The sequence below is a fragment of the Protopterus annectens genome, chromosome 9.part0 (genome assembly GCF_019279795.1).
Source record: "Protopterus annectens isolate FY-2018-M chromosome 9.part0, PAN1.0, whole genome shotgun sequence".
Lineage (NCBI taxonomy): Eukaryota > Metazoa > Chordata > Ceratodontiformes > Protopteridae > Protopterus > Protopterus annectens.
Genome location: NC_056743.1, coordinates 356,378,324 through 356,404,227, shown reverse-complemented (window position 1 = coordinate 356,404,227; position 25,904 = coordinate 356,378,324).

Sequence of the window (25,904 nt, the reverse complement as noted above, 5' to 3'; positions counted from 1 at the left end):
GTTTTTTCTATTACTTCCTCGAACATTTTTAATTTAGGGTGAACCGGGGGATTAAAGGTGCTACTTCTAGAAAGAGAAACCTCTTGACACCCTTGATCTTTGAAAATTGTAGATAAATTTAAATTCCTTACAAACATCTTTAGTTCAATTAAAAGTTTGGGAAGAAAAGTTGGCCTGTTTGGTACAAATTGCAACCCTTTTGTAAATAATTCAAAAAAGTCTTCAGTGATATTCATGTCTGTAAAATTGTAAATACTAAAATTGTCAAAGGTGTGAATACTACATATACCTTGTTCACTTGTAACTGAGGAAACTAGAATATTATTCTTACTAGGGGTTTTAGGGCTCAACGTCTCTTTCCCCATGCATTCTGCTGGTATTGATTCGATTTCACCCGTGGTCTGCCCTGGGGGAATTGAAAACCCTGTTGCATACTGTTAGCACTTTTTTGTGCTAACCTTTCACTTCTCCTGGGCAACTCATCATGATTGTAACTGTTATTTCTGTTATGTGCAGTTGTAATGTCAGTATTCTCAAAATTATTTTGAAAATTATTTTGCTTACGTGTTCCTCCAGGTGGGTAAGCCCTCCCCTCCCTGTATTCCATCAGATCCCTTTCCAGTTTTTTTGCCTTTCTATCTAAAACTTTAAAACAATGTTCATCAACCTCTCTAAAAGTGTCATTATACTTCCTTTTATAACTTAAAAATCTTTCATCCTTGGTGATATTATCATTCAATGCATTTAGCTCGTTTAAAAGAACATCTTCTTTTTTTACATAATCTTCAACCATAAGTTTTAGTACTTCAATACCTGTTTTGTTAAATAAGTCAGTAAGTTTAGAATGCAAAGTTGAGCCAGCAAAAGCACTGTTAGGGTATCTAAAACAGCGCAAACCCTTTGGAACACGCTCAACTTTAATGCATTCTTTTAAATAATTGATTTCTAACTGTGAATTTTTAAATGCATATAACTTATCTTTAAATTTCTCAAATTCAGTGTCCAACTGTTCCAGTTGTACATTAAAAGTACCTGTTCTAAAACATGGAAGTTGTTCTGTCCAGTCTTTGAAGTTAAAGCTGTTTTCAATGTTTACAGCTCCATTTCTGTCAGTCCGTTTGTTAACCCGTTCATTGGTATTAGGGGAACCCAAAGGATAATCCACGATAACCGGCTCTCTGGATGTAGTTCCTGCTCTGAGGCCTCTTCTGTTGTCTTCGTTCCGTTCCTTTTCCTTTCCCTGCTGTTGGTTGCAGGGTATTACTGGACTATTGGAACGCTCAGAGTTTTTCGAACTCAGTAAAGTGTTGTTAAGTTGAGTTAAAAGAGCTAAAACCTGATTTAGCTCTCTTCTAGTGACCGGCGTGTCATCCGGTTCTTCCCCTAGTAAAAAAGGCGTGTTGGCAAATACCGGAGATGTTGCGTCTTCCGCCATAGCACCAAAACCAGGAAACAAAGTTAAAGCAACACCAAACCACAAAGTCCAAAAGCAGGAAGCGGCACACTCTCCGTAGACTGCCCAGAGTAGTTCTGTAATTCAACCAAAACTTTCGTACTTAGATAAACTCTTCAAAGTTTAGCAATAAATCTTGCAAACGGACGGGTAAATATAACAAATCTTTAATTCCACAGCACAACGCCAAAAAGGACACAGCTATAACCACAAGCGCTTTCGCCCGTTCGTAACGGGCTTTTTCAAGTGTACTGGGTTGTTGCCTAGCTCAATATTTATGTTAAGACAACGCTGTCATGTGATTAATTAAGTTAATAACATCAATTGAGTACATTTAATTCATTTAAAACGTATATGTTAAACAGGTGTGTTTGCATTTCTCTAAAATACATTGAATGCTATCACCTTACTTATAACTGCTTACTGTATCTTAAAAAACATTTTTGTATCTATGTATAAAACATGCCTCCTCTTACTAAAAATTTGCTACATTTCCAACAAACCAACAAACCAACCTTATAAAGCACAGCACGGCATTGCATTTAAACAATTGAACTATCAAACCCCAAAACCAGTTGACATAGTCACAACTAATCATTATCCACAGCCTGCTGTACTCTCCAGATAAATGCTCATCATTACAAAACACTCTGATTCATCCAGCGTAGACGTTCGCTCTGGCATTAAACATACTATGCATCTGTATATGTATGTATTATGTATCAATAAGGCATTCAACACTGCTGGAGCCTCTCTCTACTGCCATTATGTGTCATACCTCTGGAATGAAATCCCCACACAGTTAAAACACGTAGAAAACCTAAGCAGTTTCAAAATATTGCTCAAATAGCATCTATGCCAAGGATAGCTCTGCTCTTCCTGCTCACCTGGCTAGGTTTACTCAGAGTACTTTTATCAAACTCTTACAGCCACTTTGATCCCAACTTTTTGTACCTTATCACTCCTCCTCATACTGTAGTTATTTCCCAAACTCTTACGTTCCTCCCCCTCTCACCCCCACCACTAACTACAATTCCTCCTCAGTCCATCTGTACCTTATCGCTCCTCATACTGCAGTTATTTCCCAAACTCTTACTCTTCCTCCCCCTCTCACACCCCACGACTAACTACAATTCCTCCTCAGTCCATCTATACCTTATCACTCCTCATACTACAGTTATTTCCCAAACTCTTACTCTTCCTCCCCCTCTCACCCCCCCACCACTAACTACAATTCCTCCTCAGTCCATCTGTACCTTATCTCTCCTCATACTGCAGTTATTTCCCAAACTCTTACTCTTCCTCCCCCTCTCACCCCCACCACTAACTACAATTCCTCCTCAGTCCATCTGTACCTTATCGCTCCTCATACTGCAGTTATTTCCCAAACTCTTACTCTTCCTCCCCCTCTCACACCCCACGACTAACTACAATTCCTCCTCAGTCCATCTGTACCTTATCACTCCTCATACTACAGTTATTTCCCAAACTCTTACTCTTCCTCCCCCTCTCACCCCCCCACCACTAACTACAATTCCTCCTCAGTCCATCTGTACCGTATCGCTCCTCATGCTGCAGTTATTTCCCAAACTCTTACTCTTCCTCCCCCTCTCACCCCCCACCACTAACTACAATTCCTCCTCAGTCCATCTGTACCTTATCGCTCCTCATACTGCAGTTATTTCGCAAACTCTTACTCTCCCCCCCTCTCACCCCCCACCACTAACTACAATTCCTCTCAGTCCATCTGTACCTTATCTCTCCTCATACTGCAGTTATTTCCAAACTCTTACTCTTCCTCCCCCTCTCACACCCCACCACTAACTACAATTCCTCCTCAGTCCATCTGTACCTTATCGCTCCTCATACTGCAGTTATTTCCCAAACTCTTACTCTTCCTCCCCATCTCACCCCCCACCACTTACTACAATTCCTCCTCAGTCCATCTGTACCTTATCGCTCCTCATACTGCAGTTATTTCCCAAACTCTTACTCTTCCTCCCCCTCTCACCCCCCACCACTAACTACAATTCCTCCACAGTCCATCTGTACCTTATCGCTCCTCCTCATACTGCAGTTATTTCTCAAACTCTTACTCTTCCTCCCCCTCTCACCCCCCCACCTTCTTCTTCTTCTTCTTCTTCTTTCGGCTTTTCCCGGTTAGGGGTCGCCACAGTGGATCACCTTGTCCGCACATTGAATGGCAGTGGAGTTTTACAGTGTCGAGTTGCCAGCCCGGCGCCCAACCTTCCACAGAAGGCACACTCACACGCACACCTAGGGCCAATTTAGAGTGTCCAATCCACCTGCAGCATGTCTTTGGGATGTGGGAGGAAACCGGAGCACCTGGAGGAAACCCACGCGACCACAGGGAGGACATGCAGACTCCGCACAGAAGGCACCTCAGCCGAGGATCGAACCGGAGAACCTCTTGCTGTGAGGCGGCAATGCTAACCACTGCACCACCGTGGCCGCCCTCCTCTCACCCCCCCACCACTAACTACAATTCCTCCACAGTCCATCTGTACCTTATCGCTCCTCCTCATACTGCAGTTATTTCCCAAACTCTTACTCTTCCTCCCCTCTCACACCCCACCACTAACTACAATTCCTCCTCAGTCCATCTGTACCTTATCTCTCCTCATACTGCAGTTATTTCCCAAACTCTTACTCTTACTCCCCCTCTCGCCCCCCCCACCACTAACTACAATTCCTCCTCAGTCCATCTGTACCTTATTACTCCTCATACTGCAGTTATTTCACAAACTCTTACTCTTTCTCCCCTCTCACCCCCCACCACTAACTACAATTCCTCCTCAGTCCATCTGTACCTTATCGCTCCTCATACTGCAGTTATTTCCCAAACTCTTACGTTCCTCCCCCTCTCACACCCCACCACTAACTACAATTCCTCCTCAGTCCATCTGTACCTTATCGCTCCTCATACTGCAGTTATTTCCCAAACTCTTACTCTTCCTCCCCCTCTCACACCCCACCACTAACTACAATTCCTCCTCAGTCCATCTGTACCTTATCGCTCCTCCTCATACTGCAGTTATTTCACAAACTCTTACTTTTCCTCCCCATCTCACACCCCACCACTAACTACAATTCCTCCTCAGTCCATCTGTACCTTATCGCTCCTCATACTGCAGTTATTTCCCAAACTCTTACTCTTCCTCCCCCTCTCACACCCCACGACTAACTACAATTCCTCCTCAGTCCATCTGTACCTTATCGCTCCTCATACTGCAGTTATTTCCCAAACTCTTACGTTCCTCCCCCTCTCACCCCCCACCACTAACTACAATTCCTCCTCAGTCCATCTGTACCTTATCGCTCCTCATACTGCAGTTATTTCCCAAACTCTTACTCTTCCTCCCCCTCTCACCCCCACCACTAACTACAATTCCTCCTCAGTCCATCTGTACCTTATCGCTCCTCATACTGCAGTTATTTCCCAAACTCTTACTCTTCCTCCCCCCTCACACCCCACCACTTACTACAATTCCTCCTCAGTCCATCTGTACCTTATCGCTCCTCATACTGCAGTTATTTCCAAAACTCTTACTCTTCCTCCCCCCTCACACCCCACCACTAACTACAATTCCTCCTCAGTCCATCTGTACTTTATCTCTCCTCACACTGCAGTTATTCCCCAAACTCTTACTCTTCCTACCCCTCTCAACCCCCCCACCACTAACTACTATTCCTCCTCAGTCCATCTGTACCTTATTACTCCTCATACTGCAGTTATTTCCCAAACTCTTACTCTTCCTCCCCCTCTCACCCCCCACCACTAACTAAAATTCCTCCTCAGTCCATCTGTACCTTATCGATCCTCATACTGCAGTTATTTCCCAAACTCTTACTCTTCCCCCTCTCACCCCCCACCACTAACTACAATTCCTCCTCAGTCCATCTGTACCTTATCGCTCCTCCTCATACTGCAGTTATTTCCCAAACTCTTACTCTTCCTCCCCCTCTCACACCCCACCACTAACTACAATTCCTCCTCAGTCCATCTGTACCTTATCGCTCCTCATACTGCAGTTATTTCCCAAACTGGTACTTTTCCTCCCCCTCTCAACCCCCACCACTAACTACAATTCCTCCTCAGTCCATCTGTACCTTATCGCTCCTCATACTGCAGTTATTTCCCAAACTCTTACTCTTCCTCCCCTCTCACCCCCCACCACTAACTACAATTCCTCCTCAGTCCATCTGTACCTTATCTCTCCTCATACTGCAGTTATTTCCCAAACTCTTACTCTTCCTCCCCCTCTCACACCCCACCACTAACTACAATTCCTCCTCAGTCCATCTTTACCTTATCGCTCCTCATACTGCAGTTATTTCCCAAAATCTTACTCTTCCTCCCCCTCTCACCCCCACCACTAACTACAATTCCTCCTCAGTCCATCTGTACCTTATCGCTCCTCATACTGCAGTTATTTCCCAAACTCTTACTCTTCCTCCCCCTCTCACACCCCACCACTTACTACAATTCCTCCTCAGTCCATCTGTACCTTATCGCTCCTCATACTGCAGTTATTTCCCAAACTCTTACTCTTCCTCCCCCCTCACACCCCACCACTAACTACAATTCCTCCTCAGTCCATCTGTACCTTATTGCTCCTCACACTGCAGTTATTCCCCAAACTCTTACTCTTCCTACCCCTCTCAACCCCCCCAACACTAACTACAATTCCTCCTCAGTCCATCTGTACCTTATCACTCCTCCTCATACTGCAGTTATTTCCCAAACTCTTACTCTTCCTCCCCCTCTCACCCCCCACCACTAACTACAATTCCTTCTCAGTCCATCTGTACCTTATCGCTCCTCCTCATAATACAGTTATTTCCCAAACTCTTACTCTTCCTCCCCCTCTCACACCCCCACCACTAACAACAATTCCTCCTCAGTCCATCTGTACCTTATCGCTCCTCATACTGCAGTTATTTCCCAAACTCTTACTTTTCCTCCCCCTCTCACACCCCACCACTAACTACAATTCCTCCTCAGTCCATCTGTACCTTATCGCTCCTCATACTGCAGTTATTTCCCAAACTGGTACTTTTCCTCCCCCTCTCACCCCCACCACTAACTACAATTCCTCCTCAGTCCATCTGTACCTTATCGCTCCTCATACTGCAGTTATTTCCCAAACTCTTACTCTTCCTCCCTCTCACCCCCCACCACTAACTACAATTCCTCCTCAGTCCATCTGTACCTTATCTCTCCTCATACTGCAGTTATTTCCCAAACTCTTACTCTTCCTCCCCCTCTCACACCCCACCACTAACTACAATTCCTCCTCAGTCCATCTGTACCTTATCGCTCCTCATACTGCAGTTATTTCCCAAACTCTTACTCTTCCTCCCTTCTCACCCCCCACCACTAACTACAATTCCTCCTCTGTCCATCTGTACCTTATCTCTCCTCATACTGCAGTTATTTCCCAAACTCTTACTCTTCCTCCCCCTCTCACACCCCCACCACTAACTACAATTCCTCCTCAGTCCATCTGTACCTTATCGCTCCTCCTCATACTGCAGTTATTTCACAAACCCTTACTCTTCCTCCCCCTCTCACTCCCCCACCACTAACTACAATTCCTCCTCAGTCCATCTGTACCTTATCGCTCCTCATACTGCAGTTATTTCCCAAACTCTTACTCTTCCTCCCCTCTCACCCCCCACCACTAACTACAATTCCTCCTCAGTCCATCTGTACCTTATCTCTCCTCATACTGCAGTTATTTCCCAAACTCTTACTCTTCCTCCCCTCTCACCCCCCACCACTAACTACAATTCCTCCTCAGTCCATCTGTACCTTATCGCTCCTCCTCATACTGCAGTTATTTCACAAACTCTTACTCTTCCTCCCCCTCTCACTCCCCACCACTAACTACAATTCCTCCTCAGTCCATCTGTACCTTATCGCTCCTCCTCATACTGCAGTTATTTCCCAAACTCTTACTCTTCCTCCCCTCTCACCCCCCACCACTAACTACAATTCCTCCTCAGTCCATCTGTACCTTATCGCTCCTCATACTGCAGTTATTTCCCAAACTCTTACTCTTCCTCCCCCTCTTACCCCCCACCACTAACTACAATTCCTCCTCAGTCCATCTGTACCTTATCGCTCCTCATACTGCAGTTATTTCCCAAACTGTTACTCTCCCCCCCCTCAACCCCCACCACTAACTACAATTCCTCTCAGTCCATCTGTACCTTATCGCTCCTCATACTGCAGTTATTTCCCAAACTCTTACTCTTCCTCCCCCTCTCACACCCCACCACTAATTACAATTCCTCCTCAGTCCATCTGTACCTTATCGATCCTCATACTGCAGTTATTTCCCAAACTCTTACTCTTCCTCCCCCTCTCACTCCCTACCACTAACTACAATTCCTCCTCAGTCCATCTGTACCTTATCGCTCCTCATACTGCAGTTATTTCCCAAACTCTTACTCTTCCTCCCCCTCTCACTCCCTACCACTAACTACAATTCCTCCTCAGTCCATCTGTACCTTATCGCTCCTCATACTGCAGTTATTTCCCAAACTCTTACTCTTCCTCCCCCTCTCACCCCCCCCACCACTAACTACAATTCCTCCTCAGTCCATCTGTACCTTATCGCTCCCCTCACACTGCAGTTATTTCCCAAACTCTTACTCTTCCTCCCCCTCTCACCCCCCACCACTAACTACAATTCCTCCTCAGTCCATCTGTACCTTATCGCTCCTCATACTGCAGTTATTTCCCAAACTCTTACTCTCCCCCCCTCTCACCCCCCACCACTAACTACAATTCCTCTCATTCCATCTGTACCTTATCGCTCCTCATACTGCAGTTATTTCCCAAACTCTTACTCTTCCTCCCCTCTCACACCCCACCACTAACTACAATTCCTCCTCAGTCCATCTGTACCTTATCGCTCCTCATACTGCAGTTATTTCCCAAACTCTTACTCTTCCTCCCCCTCTCACACCCACCACTAACTACAATTCCTCCTCAGTCCATCTGTACCTTATCGCTCCTCCTCATACTGCAGTTATTTCCCAAACTCTTACTCTTCCTCCCCCTCTCACCCCCCCACCACTAACTACAATTCCTCCTCAGTCCATCTGTACCTTATCGCTCCTCATACTGCAGTTATTTCCCAAACTCTTACTCTTCCTCCCCCTCTCACCCCCCACCACTAACTACAATTCCTCCTCAGTCCATCTGTACCTTATTGCTCCTCATACTGCAGTTATTTCACAAACTCTTACTCTTCCTCCCCCTCTCACCCCCCACCACTAACTACAATTCCTCCTCAGTCCATCTGTACCTTATCGCTCCTCATACTGCAGTTATTTCCCAAACTCTTACTCTTCCTCCCCCTCTCACCCCCCACCAACTACAATTCCTCCTCAGTCCATCTGTACCTTATCGCTCCTCGTACTGCAGTTATTTCCCAAACTCTTACTTTTCCTCCCCCTCTCACCCCCACCACTAACTACAATTCCTCCTCAGTCCATCTGTACCTTATCGCTCCTCACACTGCAGTTATTTCCCAAACTCTTACTCTTCCTCCCCCTCTCACACCCCACCACTAACTACAATTCCTCCTCAGTCCATCTGTACCTTATCGCTCCTCATACTGCAGTTATTTCCCAAACTCTTACTCTTCCTCCCCCTCTCACCCCCACCACTAACTACAATTCCTCCTCAGTCCATCTGTACCTTATCGCTCCTCGTACTGCAGTTATTTCCCAAACTCTTACTCTTTCTCCCCTCTCACCCCCCACCACTAACTACAATTCCTCCTCAGTCCATCTGTACCTTATCGCTCCTCATACTGCAGTTATTTCCCAAACTCTTACGTTCCTCCCCCTCTCACCCCCCACCACTAACTACAATTCCTCCTCAGTCCATCTGTACCTTATCGCTCCTCATACTGCAGTTATTTCCCAAACTCTTACTCTTCCTCCCCTCTCACACCCCACCACTAACTACAATTCCTCCTCAGTCCATCTGTACCTTATCGCTCCTCCTCATACTGCAGTTATTTCAAAAACTCTTACTGTTCCTCCCCCTCTCACACCCCACCACTAACTACAATTCCTCCTCAGTCCATCTGTACCTTATCGCTCCTCATACTGCAGTTATTTCCCAAACTCTTACTCTTCCTCCCCCTCTCACACCCCACCACTAACTACAATTCCTCCTCAGTCCATCTGTACCTTATCGCTCCTCATACTGCAGTTATTTCCCAAAATCTTACTCTTCCTCCCCCTCTCACCCCCCACCACTAACTACAATTCCTCCTCAGTCCATCTGTACCTTATCGCTCCTCATACTGCAGTTATTTCCCAAACTCTTACTCTTCCTCCCCTCACACCCCACCACTTACTACAATTCCTCCTCAGTCCATCTGTACCTTATCGCTCCTCATACTGCAATTATTTCCCAAATTCTTACTCTTCCTCCCCCCTCACACCCCACCACTAACTACAATTCCTCCTCAGTCCATCTGTACCTTATCGCTCCTCACACTGCAGTTATTCCCCAAACTCTTACTCTTCCTACCCCTCTCAACCCCCCCACCACTAACTACAATTCCTCCTCAGTCCATCTGTACCTTATTACTCCTCATACTGCAGTTATTTCCCAAACTCTTACTCTTCCTCCCCTCTCACCCCCCACCACTAACTACAATTCCTCCTCAGTCCATCTGTACCTTATCGATCCTCATACTGCAGTTATTTCCCAAAGTCTTACTCTTCCCCCTCTCACCCCCCACCACTAACTACAATTCCTCCTCAGTCCATCTGTACCTTATCGCTCCTCCTCATACTGCAGTTATTTCCCAAACTCTTACTCTTCCTCCCCCTCTCACACCCCACCACTAACTACAATTCCTCCTCATTCCATCTGTACCTGATCACTCCTCATACTGCAGTTATTTCCCAAACTCTTACGTTCCTCCCCCTCTCACACCCCACCACTAACTACAATTTCTCCTCAGTCCATCTGTACCTTATCACTCCTCCTCATACTGCAGTTATTTCCCAAACTCTTACTCTTCCTCCCCCTCTCACCCCCCCACCACTAACTACAATTCCTCCTCAGTCCATTTGTACCTTATCGCTCCTCCTCATAATACAGTTATTTCCCAAACTCTTACTCTTCCTTCCCCTCTCACACCCCCACCACTAACAACAATTCCTCCTCAGTCCATCTGTACCTTATTGCTCCTCATACTGCAGTTATTTCCCAAACTCTTACTCTTCCTCACCCTCTCACCCCCACCACTAACTACAATTCCTCCTCAGTCCATCTGTACCTTATCGCTCCTCCTCATACTGCAGTTATTTCCCAAACTCTTACTCTTCCTCCCCCTCTCACACCCCACCACTAACTACAATTCCTCCTCAGTCCATCTGTACCTTATCGCTCCTCATACTGCAGTTATTTCCCAAACTCTTACTCTTCCTCCCCTCTCACCCCCCACCACTAACTACAATTCCTCCTCAGTCCATCTGTACCTTATTCCTCCTCATACTGCAGTTATTTCCCAAACTCTTACTCTTCCTCCCCCTCTCACCCCCCACCACTAACTACAATTCCTCCTCAGTCCATCTGTACCTTATCGCTCCTCATACTGCAGTTATTTCCCAAACTCTTACTCTTCCTCCCCCTCTCACCCCCCACCACTAACTACAATTCCTCCTCAGTCCATCTGTACCTTATCGCTCCTCCTCATACTGCAGTTATTTCCCAAACTCTTACTCTTCCTCCCCTCTCACCCCCCCACCACTAACTACAATTCCTCCTCAGTCCATCTGTACCTTATCGCTCCTCATACTGCAGTTATTTCCCAAACTCTTACTCTTCCTCCCCTCTCACCCCCCACCACTAACTACAATTCCTCCTCAGTCCATCTGTACCTTATCGCTCCTCATACTGCAGTTATTTCCCAAACTCTTACTCTCCCCCCCTCTCACCCCCCACCACTAACTACAATTCCTCTCAGTCCATCTGTACCTTATCGCTCCTCATACTGCAGTTATTTCCCAAACTCTTACTCTTCCTCCCCCTCTCACACCCCACCACTAACTACAATTCCTCCTCAGTCCATCTGTACCTTATCGATCCTCATACTGCAGTTATTTCCCAAACTCTTACTCTTCCTCCCCCTCTCACTCCCTACTACTAACTACAATTCCTCCTCAGTCCATCTGTACCTTATCGCTCCTCATACTGCAGTTATTTCCCAAACTCTTACTCTTCCTCCCCCTCTCACTCCCTACCACTAACTACAATTCCTCCTCAGTCCATCTGTACCTTATCGCTCCTCATACTGCAGTTATTTCACAAACTCTTACTCTTCCTCCCCCTCTCACCCCCCACCACTAACTACAATTCCTCCTCAGTCCATCTGTACCTTATTGCTCCTCATACTGCAGTTATTTCCCAAACTCTTACTCTTCCTCCCCCTCTCACTCCCTACCACTAACTACAGCTCCTTCTCTGTATTTACCTTCCTGCTCATTTCCATAACTTCTACTTTCATGTCTCTCATCAGTTTTTAACTTACATTCGACTTTTCTGACTGTAAAGTGTTAGTAACAGTCAAAGACACCTAAGGTTGATCTTTTCCCTGCAGTGATTGCTGTTACTGTATGTTATTTCTCTATTCAATAATTAGCCAATTTGTTCATTTTTCTCTTGTTATGTTGTGTAAAAATGCTGTGTTGTGTCAGAAATGTTGAAAAATATTTTAAAAATCATGTAAATAAACTGAAGTATATATATTTTTGCCCTGCAATTATAAATGTATATCATGTCTAACTTAAATATAAAGCTTTTCTCCCCAGGCCTCCAATGAAAATGGGTTTTACCCAGGCGGACTTCTCCTGATCAACAAAGACAAATAAATAAATAAATAAATTAATTAAATAGAACCTACTCCTCTTTCAACTTTAACAAAGGGTAAATGTCTGCTGTAACTAATTTTTATTCTTTACTGGAAAGTAGAAGAGATGATGATTTGCAAATAAATCTCATCTTTATCTGATTTCAATGAATTCTACTCTGACCCCTTCCACTAGAAAAAAAGTTAGGATCAAAAAATATACATTTGTTGGCTAGTGGAAGCATGCAACACTTAAGAGAAAACCATAAAGAATGCTGTAGACATCACAGACACAGGTGAAAACAGCCCTTTCCAAAGCCAAAAACACAGCATCAATGGGACCGGATGGTATCCCAGGCTACGTCTTACACGAGCTCCAAAATGAACTAAACCCTCACCTAAATTCACTGTTCAAACTCAGCCTTACCACAGGCTATGTACCCAAAGAATGGCATACAGCAACAGTTATCCTGCTCCACAAAGGTGGTGCCACAACAGATCCTGGGAACTATTGCCCTATAAACCTTGTTTGCAAAGTTATGGAGCACATCATCATCATGGAACTCATTAACAGAGACATTGGGAGCTTCCAGACACTGGACCCAACCCAATTAGGCTTTGTTAAAGGCAGATCTTGCCTCCTTAACATAGTTGACTTCTTTGAAACCGTTACCAAAGCCATAGATGAGGGAAGGTAGTCCACACAGCCTACCTGGACCTCGCAAAGGCCCTCAACACCATTCCCCACTCTGACATAGACAAGCCTAAGCTTGAACATTAACCCCTATGTCACGAGATGGGTTGCCAACTGGCCCATGGATAGAACTCACATGGTCAGAGTTGCAGGCACCATGTCCAAATCTAAACTGGTTACAAGTGCCATCCCACAGGGCTCAGTCCTGGGACCCCTCCTGTTTGGTTTATACTTCTTTGAGGTACAGGCAAGCACGGGAGGACTATGGCTGACCAAGTTCGCAGGCGATTGCAAACTGGGGGCCATAATTGGCTCTCCGGCTGACACAGACATCCTCCAGAAGGATCTCACAGAGGCGAATACCTGGTGTCAGAACCATGGCCTCAAGCTAAATGCCAAAAAGTGCATAGTCATCCTCTTTAGGAAAAACAAAGTGCCCACGAACTACCACATAGGTGGTAATCCTCTAAGTACAGAAGATGTAATTAGGGATCTGGGGACTCAAGTAGATTGCAGCCTCTCCTTTGATAATCACATTGCCAAAGTGGTTAGAAAATCCTTCTATGTAGCCCACCTAATCATGAAAGGGTTTACATCTAGATCAAGAGAGGTCATTGTGCCCCTCTACTCATCGCACATCAGGCCCATAATAGAGTACAATGCCCCATTTGGGATGTACCTTACTCGACACCTGCAACAGCTGGAAAGACCACAGAAGTACCTCACCAAGAGGATTGTGGGCCTCAAACAGATGCCCTATGCAGCTCGACTAAAGAAACTCCAGCTCTACTCAGTTACTTATTGCCTACTTAGAGGTGATCTCTGCCTGATGTACAAGGCCATGTCTAACCCAGAATTAATGGACATGCTCCACCAAGAAAACCAAATCTCTTAGAGCCACACGCTGTAGGGATTTAAACCTCAGCACAACAATAAATAGGAAATGCTGGAGGGATCGATTCCTGTCCCAGAGACTTCCCTCGCTATGGAATAGAATACCAGTCTATGTTAAGCAAAGCCCTTCACTGACTCTCTTCAAGAGAAATCTTGATGATTGAATGGGAAACCATAAATTTACCCCTGGGATCACTTCAATGGCCCTGCTGGACAGAGGCTCAGGAAACTAATCTAAAAGGGAGGAGAAAGCCGACACATTCTGGCTAGGCTTATAAATGCCCTTGGGCAGATAGCCTAGTACCTACCTATGAACCGGTACCAGTACAGGGTGTTCATGTAATGTTATGCTGACCCTTCTGTCTGTGCTGAGATGGGCTCATTTTACCACTACAATATAAGGTTGATGTGCATTAACAGAGGAGTTACTTTTCTCCTAGCAGGTAATATGTACGACATCTTTTTATTATTTGCATCCCTCTTTATCTGCATGGTGAAGCTTTATAGAGGAGAAACACAGGCAGATGACTTACTATAAGACGTGAAATCTGTTGCCAGATATTAAGTTTTAGGAGAACAAATGTACTTGATAAAATCAAGAAGAGAAATATACATTCTGTTTATAGCTAATTTTATTCAGGCAAAATGAAATTTATTCTAGGTATTATTCTGATATAAATTTACTAGAGTAGAATTCTGCAAATTAACAGTTTTTTTTAAATTAGGCAATACTGAATTGTAAACAAATCTGGTAGTTCATCATTGTTGTGTGTTAGTCCTGTTACTTGTAAGGTTGTATTTTATTTAATTATGCTTTGTTTTACCACAGAGTACAGAATTAAAAAAATTATAAATGATTCAGGCAAAAGTTATGTCTTTCCAGATGCAGAGTTTGTATTAGCACAAAAAGGAAAAAAATCCATCAAAATTTAAGATCACATTTTCAATGGCTCTTACTAAAGACTATACTCATCTGTTTACATCAAAGTATGTAGCACTTCACTGTCCACTAATAAGACTTACCCCAGGATTCACGAAGCCTTCGTGTAAGAGTTATAACTCTTACACGGAGGCTGCAGTTAAATGGAGTGATGTCAGCATGCTCTGCATATTCATGAGAGCATGCTGAATCACACCTAAGTCTAACACGGTCCGTGTAAGACAGTAGGGGGCATGTCCATAGGCTGAGCCCTGCAAGCGGACACGCCCCCAGAAGTGTAAAAGTGCCCAAAGTAAACACCCACAACAGAGTCCACGAAAATGTGAATAAACACAACACAACACATGCCCCCACAGACTATGAACATAAAATATATATAAATGAACATGTTATATATATTTTTTTAAATTGTAAAGATGTTTAACCGTGAGTGCGCTCGTTTGTGCGGGCATGCCCGTAGTGCAGCTACAGTTAGCAGTCAGTGGGAAAGCATATAAGAACTAAATATGCAAAATAAACCAGGAAGCAATAGCGTAGCGGTAGAGATGTTGGCTGAAAAGCAGGCATTCATGGTTCGAGCCCCCACAACACCAATTTTTTTTTTTTCAAAATAAGCAGGAAACAAGTCCATGACAAATATGTACACATAAAACCCCAATATATGTAAATGTAATGAAATAGCCCATTTATACTGAAGACATGTGAGGTAACAAAAGAAGAAAACATGCCAGATGTGCTCATAGCTGAGCTGCAGTTTAACAGAGTGAGTGTATGTGCCCGTAGATGAGCAGTGGTTTAACTGGCGCAAAATGAGTGCCCGTAGCTGAGCAGTGGTTTAACATGCTAAATCTATGTGCCCCTAACTGAGCTGAGCGTAATATGCATGCCGATAGCCAAATGAGGCTTAAAGCAGCGTACCCCATTTGCGCGGAGCTGCGCACCACGCAAACAAGCTAACCGACGGACAACGTTGAGCAAGCCGTATCAAAACTGCCTTTACACAGACACACCCCTCAGCATGTCTAGACAGTAATGAAAAATAAAAAGCAGTGGCCAGGATCGAACCCAGGATACTATACACCATAGTCAAGGTACAGAACCACTAAGCCATGACAGCAGTACCTGTAAATGCAATAATAGCTAATATATAGGAATGAATACAAACTAGAGCATGACAATGCAGGTTTACTGAAGTTGATACAATTCCAAATTGGCCAATCACAGTTATGTGTGGGAAAAACGGACTATATAAGCCCCATAGGCGGGAATACACAGCATAAACGATTGTAGAACTGACCTGCAGGCAGAATGACAGGAATAGGAGAGAGTAGTCGCTTTCGAGCACAGAGGTGGGGTGTTGAGGAGTCCAGGTACATGGTCTGGCTCCTAGTCCATCATCATGAGGCCCAACTCATGCAGGGCCAGGTCCTCTGGGGAGCATACAGGGCTGAGGCGTGGGACCATGATCTCATCAGTGCCACAGGGATTCCAAGGACTGGTGAACAGGTCCATCACCACCATGCGGACCTGAAGAGACGCAAGCAGGACCAACTGAACCTTTGGATCCAGGAGGCCCGGCAAACACCCAACGCCCCACTACTGAGTAAGTAACATTTAATTATGTATGTAAGAAATTAAACTAGCTGATATTATGGAGATGTGTATTCCAATAATACTTCATTTATATTACAGCTGCAGGTGTCCGTTCTGCGAACCGCAGAGCCTATGGCGATAGGCTGGTGCGGTTGTGCCACCAGGCAGGTCAGTAATCCACTACCAGTAACTGTAAAGAAATATAAAGTATGACAGTCAGCAAAAGAGTGCAGTGTAGTCAGTAAGGAATAGAATCTGCAAGTAACAGTGTGAAAGTGTATGCAAGTATTGACTGATTACAAAAGTGTGTTTCAGCCTGTAAGTTTAACCTAAACATGAAACTGTCCAACATATATTCTGAAATAAAAATGCCCTGCCTGTAAGAAAATAGTACACAACCTGCAGCAGGCTGAAAAGTGTAGCTGCAGAAGATGATGAAATCATGTGTGAAATATATCCCTGTGGAAATACTGAAACATGACAGAAGTGAGACTGCTGGAAAGGATTGTAATAACTACTGGTAAAACATGTCAATAAAGCCTAGAAGTGCCATCCTGAATAGTAAAATGAAAGCAAGTGAGAGAGTGTGAGAAAGTGTCATGAATCCAGCAATACAGTAGTAATAACCCCTGAATAAAGTATACTGCAGTCAAGGCAGAATGAAATGCATGTGAGATTCAAAACCAAACAGCAAAGTCTGTTCAAAGTGTTGCTGCATCTGGAATGTGTATCCCAAAATCTGGATATGTTGCTCTCAGTCTGCAATATGCAGATAGGATGATTGTCTGATATACCAAACATCCACACTTGTCTACAGCTATATAAAGCAAATGTAGCAGGATGATGTAGCTGAACAAAGCTAGATATGAATGTGTATGAAGAACCATAAAATGTATATTGATGTTGCAGTAACAGTCCTATCACCAAGTTGAAATAGTTATCATATAGGAAACTGTAGTTAGAACAGTAGTGTGTATATAACTGTAGCTATTAGAAATGTACAGCATATGTATTGTTATTCAAAGGTGTTAATATTACTTTCTTCACCCCATCCCATAACCACATATAACCCATTCCACGTGAAAATGGTATGTGCAATCACAATTAACACCCCTGGACATTTGTCCTGTTGGGTCATGTATATTTGCATGTCTGTTGATGCATCTGCCCTGTTCATACATCCACACCTGATAGCCTGTTGCCATCAATTAACCATGCATGTTGTTGGACTGTGTATTTCTGTTCAAATTATGCATGTGTTATGCACGCTGTTGAATGGTGTGAATATCTGGGTGTTTGGTTAATGGGAATACTAATGCATGCTGTTACAACTAATTGTGCACGGTATTATATGTCACTAACCCAAACTGTCATGACATAATGCAAAACATAGTACGACAGGGAAGGCGGGTTCCAGCGGACCCACCTCTCCCTCCTCAGCTGGCGAGTGCACCTGGCACTAGGGCCGAGTCCGGACCCTCCTCCGGTGGCCCTGTGCCACCTGCGGGTGGAAGCGCTGCAGGGGATGGGGCTCGCCCCCCCCTCTGCAAGTGTGGCCAGAGGAGGACCACCACTCACCCCCATAGCGTCCGGACGGTGGTGCGTAGGGAGATTCGGGACTCTGTTCTCGAGCCCCTACGCCAGCTCGAGGCACGGGTGGCACAACTAACGGGCATGCCTGTTGCCCCGCCTACACAGCCCCCAGCACAGCCCCATCCTGGGCAGTGAAGGAACAGTGGCAACTGCCTATGGGTGGGGATATCAGTTCGACTGTTGCCATCTGTGGGCTCATGGGCTCTGGATATCCAAACCTCCATCCCCGTCAATTGTGTAACCCCCCCCACATGTGTCATACACCACCCCTGTATGCGTCTTGTTTGTCTTGTCTGTTTACCTACCCAACCTACCTCCCCAGCTGTACCGACTTCCTTCACCTGACATACCACTCTCACCTGAAAAAAAAAAAAAGGGCACTCTGTACCCACAAAGAAATTACGCCCCATACATAGCTGCCCATTCCGCACACATGTCTACTGGACATGGAACCTATCAATTACAATTGGCTGTACAACAAGTATTATTGTTGTCCTGACACCTCTCTCAGGGGTGGAAGGTTTCAAATGTCACACAAAATTACATACATATGCACAGCTGTTGCTGATGAAGAAATGGGCAGCTATGGGCCTTACCTACATCCCTCCTGCACATCCCAAGCTTGTTTCCCTACTGTTGTACCCTCTTTGTGACCCCTTTTTCACCACTTTCCTGTCTCCCCATTTTCTTTTCTTTCAAAGAAAATAGCGGTGTCATGAGTAAGCACGTTTAAGTGGTTGTGCGAGTGTGTGAGCTAACCGCCAGTGCGCATCGTGAGCTCCGCAAACCAGCGCTAACCCGGTTACAACTGCTTAAAAGTGCCTTAGTCACTTTGATTGACAGGTCCTGTACTCAGTTCAAAAGCAAAATAAAATCCCACTGTGAGTCCCGAACCCAGGACCTTGGAAACAGTAGTCTGCATGACTTACCACTAAGCCATGGCTCTTATACAAGAACATTGTGCTAAAATAAATATATCATGTAATAGTAGGAATGAATGTAAAGGGAATATAGATGTGTAGTACACAAAGCATGCCATTTAGAATTACTATCAAAACTAGTGGATTTCCATAATAGTAGTGTATGAACAGAAACAGCCATGCTAGTTGGAAGCTAGTAGGTAATAATGTCACTATAGCACCTTGCAAGCCACACACATACTCACAGCAGGATAAGCACTGTCCATACCCCACAACCTCTTACAGGAACACATCTGGACCAAGTAATAAAATATATGGAGCAAAGGCCCAAAACCAGGGACACATTACAAATAATGTTACAACAAACGCAGACAGTTCAGAGAGTAACAGGGTCTGCACTTTGTGGGAAGTTTGGAAGGGTATGCAGTCTGAAACTTGAATGTTTGTCACCATATTCTGACTTGAGCCCAGAGTGACTTGCCAGAAAAAGGTGTGCATGAGATATTGACCAAAATATGAGGCAGAAATGTGGACAACCTGCAATAATCTGTACACATGACGGGTCTGACACCACCATATTTGAATAGTTAAGAGCATAGACATAGCAACAGTGAATGACTTACAGGGATGCCCCACAGACCCCATGTGAAATGTACAAACAGTAAGCAGAAAGGTGTAACACATGCAATGGTAACTATGGAGTCCTGAAAGTATTCATCACTTGCATGGCAGAAAAAGTGCAGTAATACATATGCTCATGCTAACCCACAGTCACAACTGCAGCATACCAGACATTTTAATGGGTGTACCCCACTGATATGTACCATTCCATGAGGCACATAACAGATGAACCTGAAAGTCTCTAGGGCCTGCTCAGCAGCATACTCAAATACCCTAATAGATGTCAAGGCCCACACCATGGCCAGACAACACTGCATGCTGTAACACCCTAGCAGATATAGCAAGCATCCCAAGGTGTGAATGTACATGGAAAATAGGAAAGCTACAGCAGCACACTACAGTCAAGACACCTAGCAGGCATACAAGTAGTGACTGTAAAGGGCAACTATTGAAGCCTTAGCAACAAAGTGCAAGCAAAAGTGAAAGGAAAGCACACACACACACACACACATTAACAGTAGTAGTAGTTGTAGGTGTCAGTGTACATACACAGTTAGTACAGGAAACTGGAGAAATGAATGGAGGAATGTTAATCTACAACACACCTGGAAATATGAGAGAGATACCAACCTTTACACTCACAGAACATCGTCCACAGCATAACAGCATGGTCCCTGCCCTTAAAATCTGAGAGGGCTACGCCTATCTCACATACCTTTTTATAGCACTGTTCTGAAATCACAGTGAGAACTGCAATCAGTACGCAACTAGCTGCATGCAATTAGCAAATGCTGGCTAACAATTGGTGCAGAGGCCATCACATGGGCATATGCAGATACCTACAAAAGTATGCTGTACTCCCAGTCCACACATGCAATACTTTCATTGCACCCTGAGAAGGACGTAAGAGACAGAGAGAGAGAGAGAGAGAGAGACAGAGACAGAGAAAACTGCAATTAAGCAGACACAAACAAATTGTTCAGCAACAGCTACCTGAAAGCTGACAACTGGGAAGTGGAGCAGCAGGACAGAGAACCAGACAGCAACACAAGCAGCTGTGACAAACACAGGTAATGTAAAGTAATACTATAAAGGTCTACATACTGTGAACCCTCCATATGTGTCATTGGTCTGTATCCATATGTATATGAAGATGTGTAAAGGGCAGGGGACATACAGCAACTATCAGTGAAGGCTGTACATACATCTGTATGTGAAAGCATCTATGTGCACATATCAATGTTGGTTGATTGTAGGTTGTAGTGCCATGTACAAAGTAGGTTTCACAGTTATGTATGTTTAGCAGTATGTTAGTGTGTGTATACAGTATGGTAGACAAATATGTTGATATACCTGTCTAACATATGGATACATATGTATGTCAACATATGTATGTGTGTATATATATATATATATATATATATATATATATATATATATATATATATATGATATGCATATGAGTATATATACATAGAGAGAGAGATGTAGGAATACATAGACAGATGTATATAGAATATTGTACAAACATATCTATGTAATGCACACATACAGATATAGATATATGTAGATACATATACATAGACAGACTGATCTGACTATCTACAGGTATGAAGGTATATGACGACCTGCAACACAGCCTGTCACTCACACCCCCTCTGTGCCCCCCCTCCACATCTATAGCAATATATGTACATCAATATATATATGTGTATATGTATACGGACATATATATATATATATATATATATATATATATATATATATATATATATATATATATATATATATATATATATATATATATATATATATATATATATATATATATATATACACATACATATATATAGATATATCTATATATATATATATATATATATATATATATAGAGAGAGAGAGAGAGATGTATATAAATTCTGAGTGAGGCACATGTGTACAGATGTATTGCAACAGGTGCCTGGTGACAAAGGCATGGAGTGAACACCAGTGTCAAAACCAAGTACCATACCACATTCCAGATCACCTACACCAGTAACCACCAGATATGTGATTGGCTGCCCACCACTGCATGTGTCAGGGGTGAACAGGGTCATAAATGTGTACAATAGTGGCCCCAATGATATTCCCAGTGGCACACTATCCCTGGAATACCTGCACATGGTATGTGTCAGCGGACATGGTGTGTCAGCTATGGACATGTAGGTCGGTGTACCCCTCCACACCACATAATGGATGCCATGGTATGGACCTCACATGACAGCTACAGATATGGAGAAGGACACAGTGACATGTACAACACTGTCACAATGCACTCAAACACATTACCAATGCACAGTGACTGACAACACCACAGAGTACACATATGCTACCCACATAGAGGTTACCACTCCCGGATTTACATATGTAAGTCACACCCATGACAGATGTCCAACAACCATAGTAACACCTCACACCATCCACAACCTACATGTCTGCTGTGTGTCGTCCGTGCCATTGCAATAGCGTGCACATGTGGAGGTAAGAATTCCTACCCACAGATAAGACATACCCTGCAATAAACCACACAGTGTTAAGAAGCAAGACTCCCCATGAGTACATGTCACACATACCCCTGCTGAATGTTAGTCAGATAGGTAATATGCCATATGAGTCACCCTGTGTAACTGTGTGACAGCAGCAGGTACCATCACACCACATGTGTCACAATGGTCAGGGTAGCAGAACAGTACGCTGCTGTAGTCCCAGGGGCAATAGCATATTGTATAGTATTGTATTGTAATGTAATGTATTGTGTTGTATTGTATTGGTATGTTGAGGTGCCTCCTTCATGGAGTGCAACCACTGCTGCTGTGCGCCAGTGTACAGGTACATATCCTGTAGTCAGGCTAGTGTTACATAGCACTTCTATGTGTGTGTTTAGCTCCTGTCAGAGTTTATGTAGCATGCAACTGGGGATACCATCAGGTCCCATTCATGTTGTGTATTCTGCTGTCCTGAGGGTGGCTCTCACCTGGACATCTGTGATGACAGGGAGGTTACAGTCAGCTGGGATAACTATGTCTTATTTTGGGGGAGAGGGCGGGGTGACACCTGCACTGAACCTGTCTGCCACAATGTTATCGATATCTGTGGTGTCAGTGAAATATTTGTTGTTGTGTACTAACTATGGGCATAGAGGATGGATCCTGACCAGGTTGCTAACATAACTGAAGAAGGCCTTCTGGTTATCTGTAGTGTCCCTCTTGATTTTCCTCTCAGAGTTGCCCATGGATTTTGTATGATGGAAAATAGATCCTTACTAGTGCTGCTCAGACATGCCCTCCCTTTATGGAATTATGCTTTGTCTTGCAGTAGCTTCCATCTTCTGTAATACAATCTGTCTATGGCTGGGGTCCACCAGACAGGATGCTGTCCCTTTGTGGAGCGTGTCTTGGTCATATATGGGATTGCATGATCCATGCATTCTCGGAGATGTCTGTAGAAAACAATTGTGTAGGGGTCAGCATTGTGGGTTGTATCTGCCACTGGCCCAGTGGGCTGAAAGGATACCATGTCACTGTTACAAAGTGTAAAGTTTGCATCTGTAATGTTATGCACTATAGTCGTTTGTGCTGGTGGTGGAGGTGGGATATGTATATCCAGGGCAATCAGTGTGTGGTCAGCTCACAGTAGTTGATGATGTAGGCCATACAGTACCTAGATGCAAACCCCCAGAGTGAGGAGGTGCTCTTGACCTGAATCAGTGTTCTGACTGCTGGGGTTTGGTAGTATGTCGTATGGAGTGTGCCAGGTACTGTTGCACAGTTGCTGGCTGAGCACTGATACCTGGCCATTTACATGTGTATCCACCAATAGACAGACAGATGCTACATATGTGAGATATGTTGTATCATAACAGTCGAGTAGCATGTGTAGTATGTGTGCCAAATTCTGCTGACATATATTGCTGATACCAGGTTATTTTCTTTCTCAGGTACATGGCCCACCTGCGGAATCCCACCTACTCCACAGCTGAGGATGAGGAGATACACCAGAGCCTGGTGTGGGATTATGCAATACTCTTTTCCCGCACCAGCCAGAATCAGCAGGAGAGGGCTGTACTGTGGCAAGACCTTGTCCGTCGGGTAAATAACATAGGCACGCATAATAGGACATATGAGCAGGTACGACATCACTGCAGTGATTTAATCAGACATGTCCGTCAGCGTGCGTCGGATATCCACAGGCAACAGGTCGCCACAGGTGGTGGGGTGGCTACACATCCCCCACTCACCAGACTGGAGGGACTACTCATGAGTGTAGTGGCTCCAGTCCGCCAGCAACAACAACAGCAGCAGACATGCATTATGATGGAGGCTGGAGCCACGCAGCAGCAAGACAGTGAATGTGCAGGTAATATGCCATATGTATAGTTGACTGTTGTGTACACTGTTAGTTAATGCATGTGTGAGGTGTGTCCTTGGTTTGTAGCTGTCATCATAGTATTTAATGTGCAAGTGTGATATCCTCAATATTAGCAGCTGACCTGTGAAAGGCGACTGTTGTACTACTGACCTGTATCATACTCAGTAACAATGGCACAGTTGTGCCCACTGACATTAGTTTCTTCACGTCTGCAGGACCCTCTGGTATAACAGCAATGCAGCCTATCCATGCTGGTGAGTGTGTATTAACAATTCCTGTAATAGTGTTGATAGTAATAGTACTATTTGGCTCACTTAGTAGTGCTCTTTGTATGCATGTAGGTGTGTCTGTGTCTGTGTGTTGATATCACGCATACTGAGTACTGTTACATCTCTTTGAAACCAATTCTTGAACAAAGATAAAAGTCTATTAGTTTAGGATATGTAGGATGTCTATAGGAAATTGAAGCTTTTGGGTTTAGTACAGTCTTTGGTAGAATTCTATCATTAATATGTTTAGTAATCTATGATTTGTATCACAGGAATTGGCTTTTTAATAAAAGTTATCCAATGAATAAGATTGTTAATATTAGTATCTTATGTATGTGTACGATTTGATACCTTTCAGAGCTCTATATATGAATACGCTTTAATAATACTGCTAACATGTTGATTTATGGTCATACCAGTGATAACATTTATATTTGCTATAGATTTGAACTGTTCAAGTCTGATTGTAAATACTGTAGATATATATATAAAAAAATACATTACAGAATAGAGATAGTTATTAGCTTCAATGTCATCTATTTGGACATCATTAGATATGACATTTACTCATATATTCTCATTTTAAAGGATATTTATTATGCATGTAAATACTATTTTTAGATGTTTTGATAAATATATTTGTTAATAAGGGATTATTTACTTAATACTAATATTATCTAACAATTAATAATTGAGAAGCTTATATGTTAGTGGTTAATAAGCTATGAATTGATTATTACAAACAGGAAGTTATATTTAGTAGTTACACTATAGGTATAGATGTATATAAAAAAAGGTTGACATCAATTGAGTTGCAGTGAATTAGGTTAGAAGGTTCCCCAAGCTATTTTTGTACTATACTTGGTCTAGTTATTTTGTTAACCATTGTAGGTTATTGCTATCAATGCCATACACCGTGCCCTGTGGAATAACCATGAATCCAGCCGCTTAGAACAAACTTTGATAGGACTTGCGTTTAGTTTAAAAGCAGACAGTCCGATTTAGTATATTGGTAATCGGGCCCATGAGCTCTTAGGATGGTGATATGCAGGTTGTGTGTTTCTCCTTTACCAATTCTGAACAGCATTTATTAGTAACAGGATAATATTATTGAATAGACCAGTGATATGATAATTTTATGTCTATTTGATGATTTTTTGTGATATTAGGATTTTTGCACGTAGATAGGTTGTCTTTAATTGAACAAAAGCATAGTATATTTACTAGCAGCAAGATAGCAATGAAGAACAACAATCAACCACGTTGTATATTTAACTGTCTTCTGAAATTATTTTTTATTTTTTACTTTATAGCGTGAGTAATATGCACAATATAACGTTATGAGATGTTTATGAACGGTGCATTTAAGCTCAACATCAAGCTGATTGCAATTAACATAGGCTGGAAATGTCGCAAGTGATATGCATATACTCACTGGTTTCAAACAGTATATAAATAATGCAAGCGGTTTTGATATATGTGTTTATGTTTTTAAATGTGTAGGTTGGTTTTTTAGATGTGTTTTAGATAGTTTTAATGTCCTTTACCTGTTTTATGTACAATAATTCATCATGACTCTATTGAAATGGAAAAATGGTGATAAGTATGG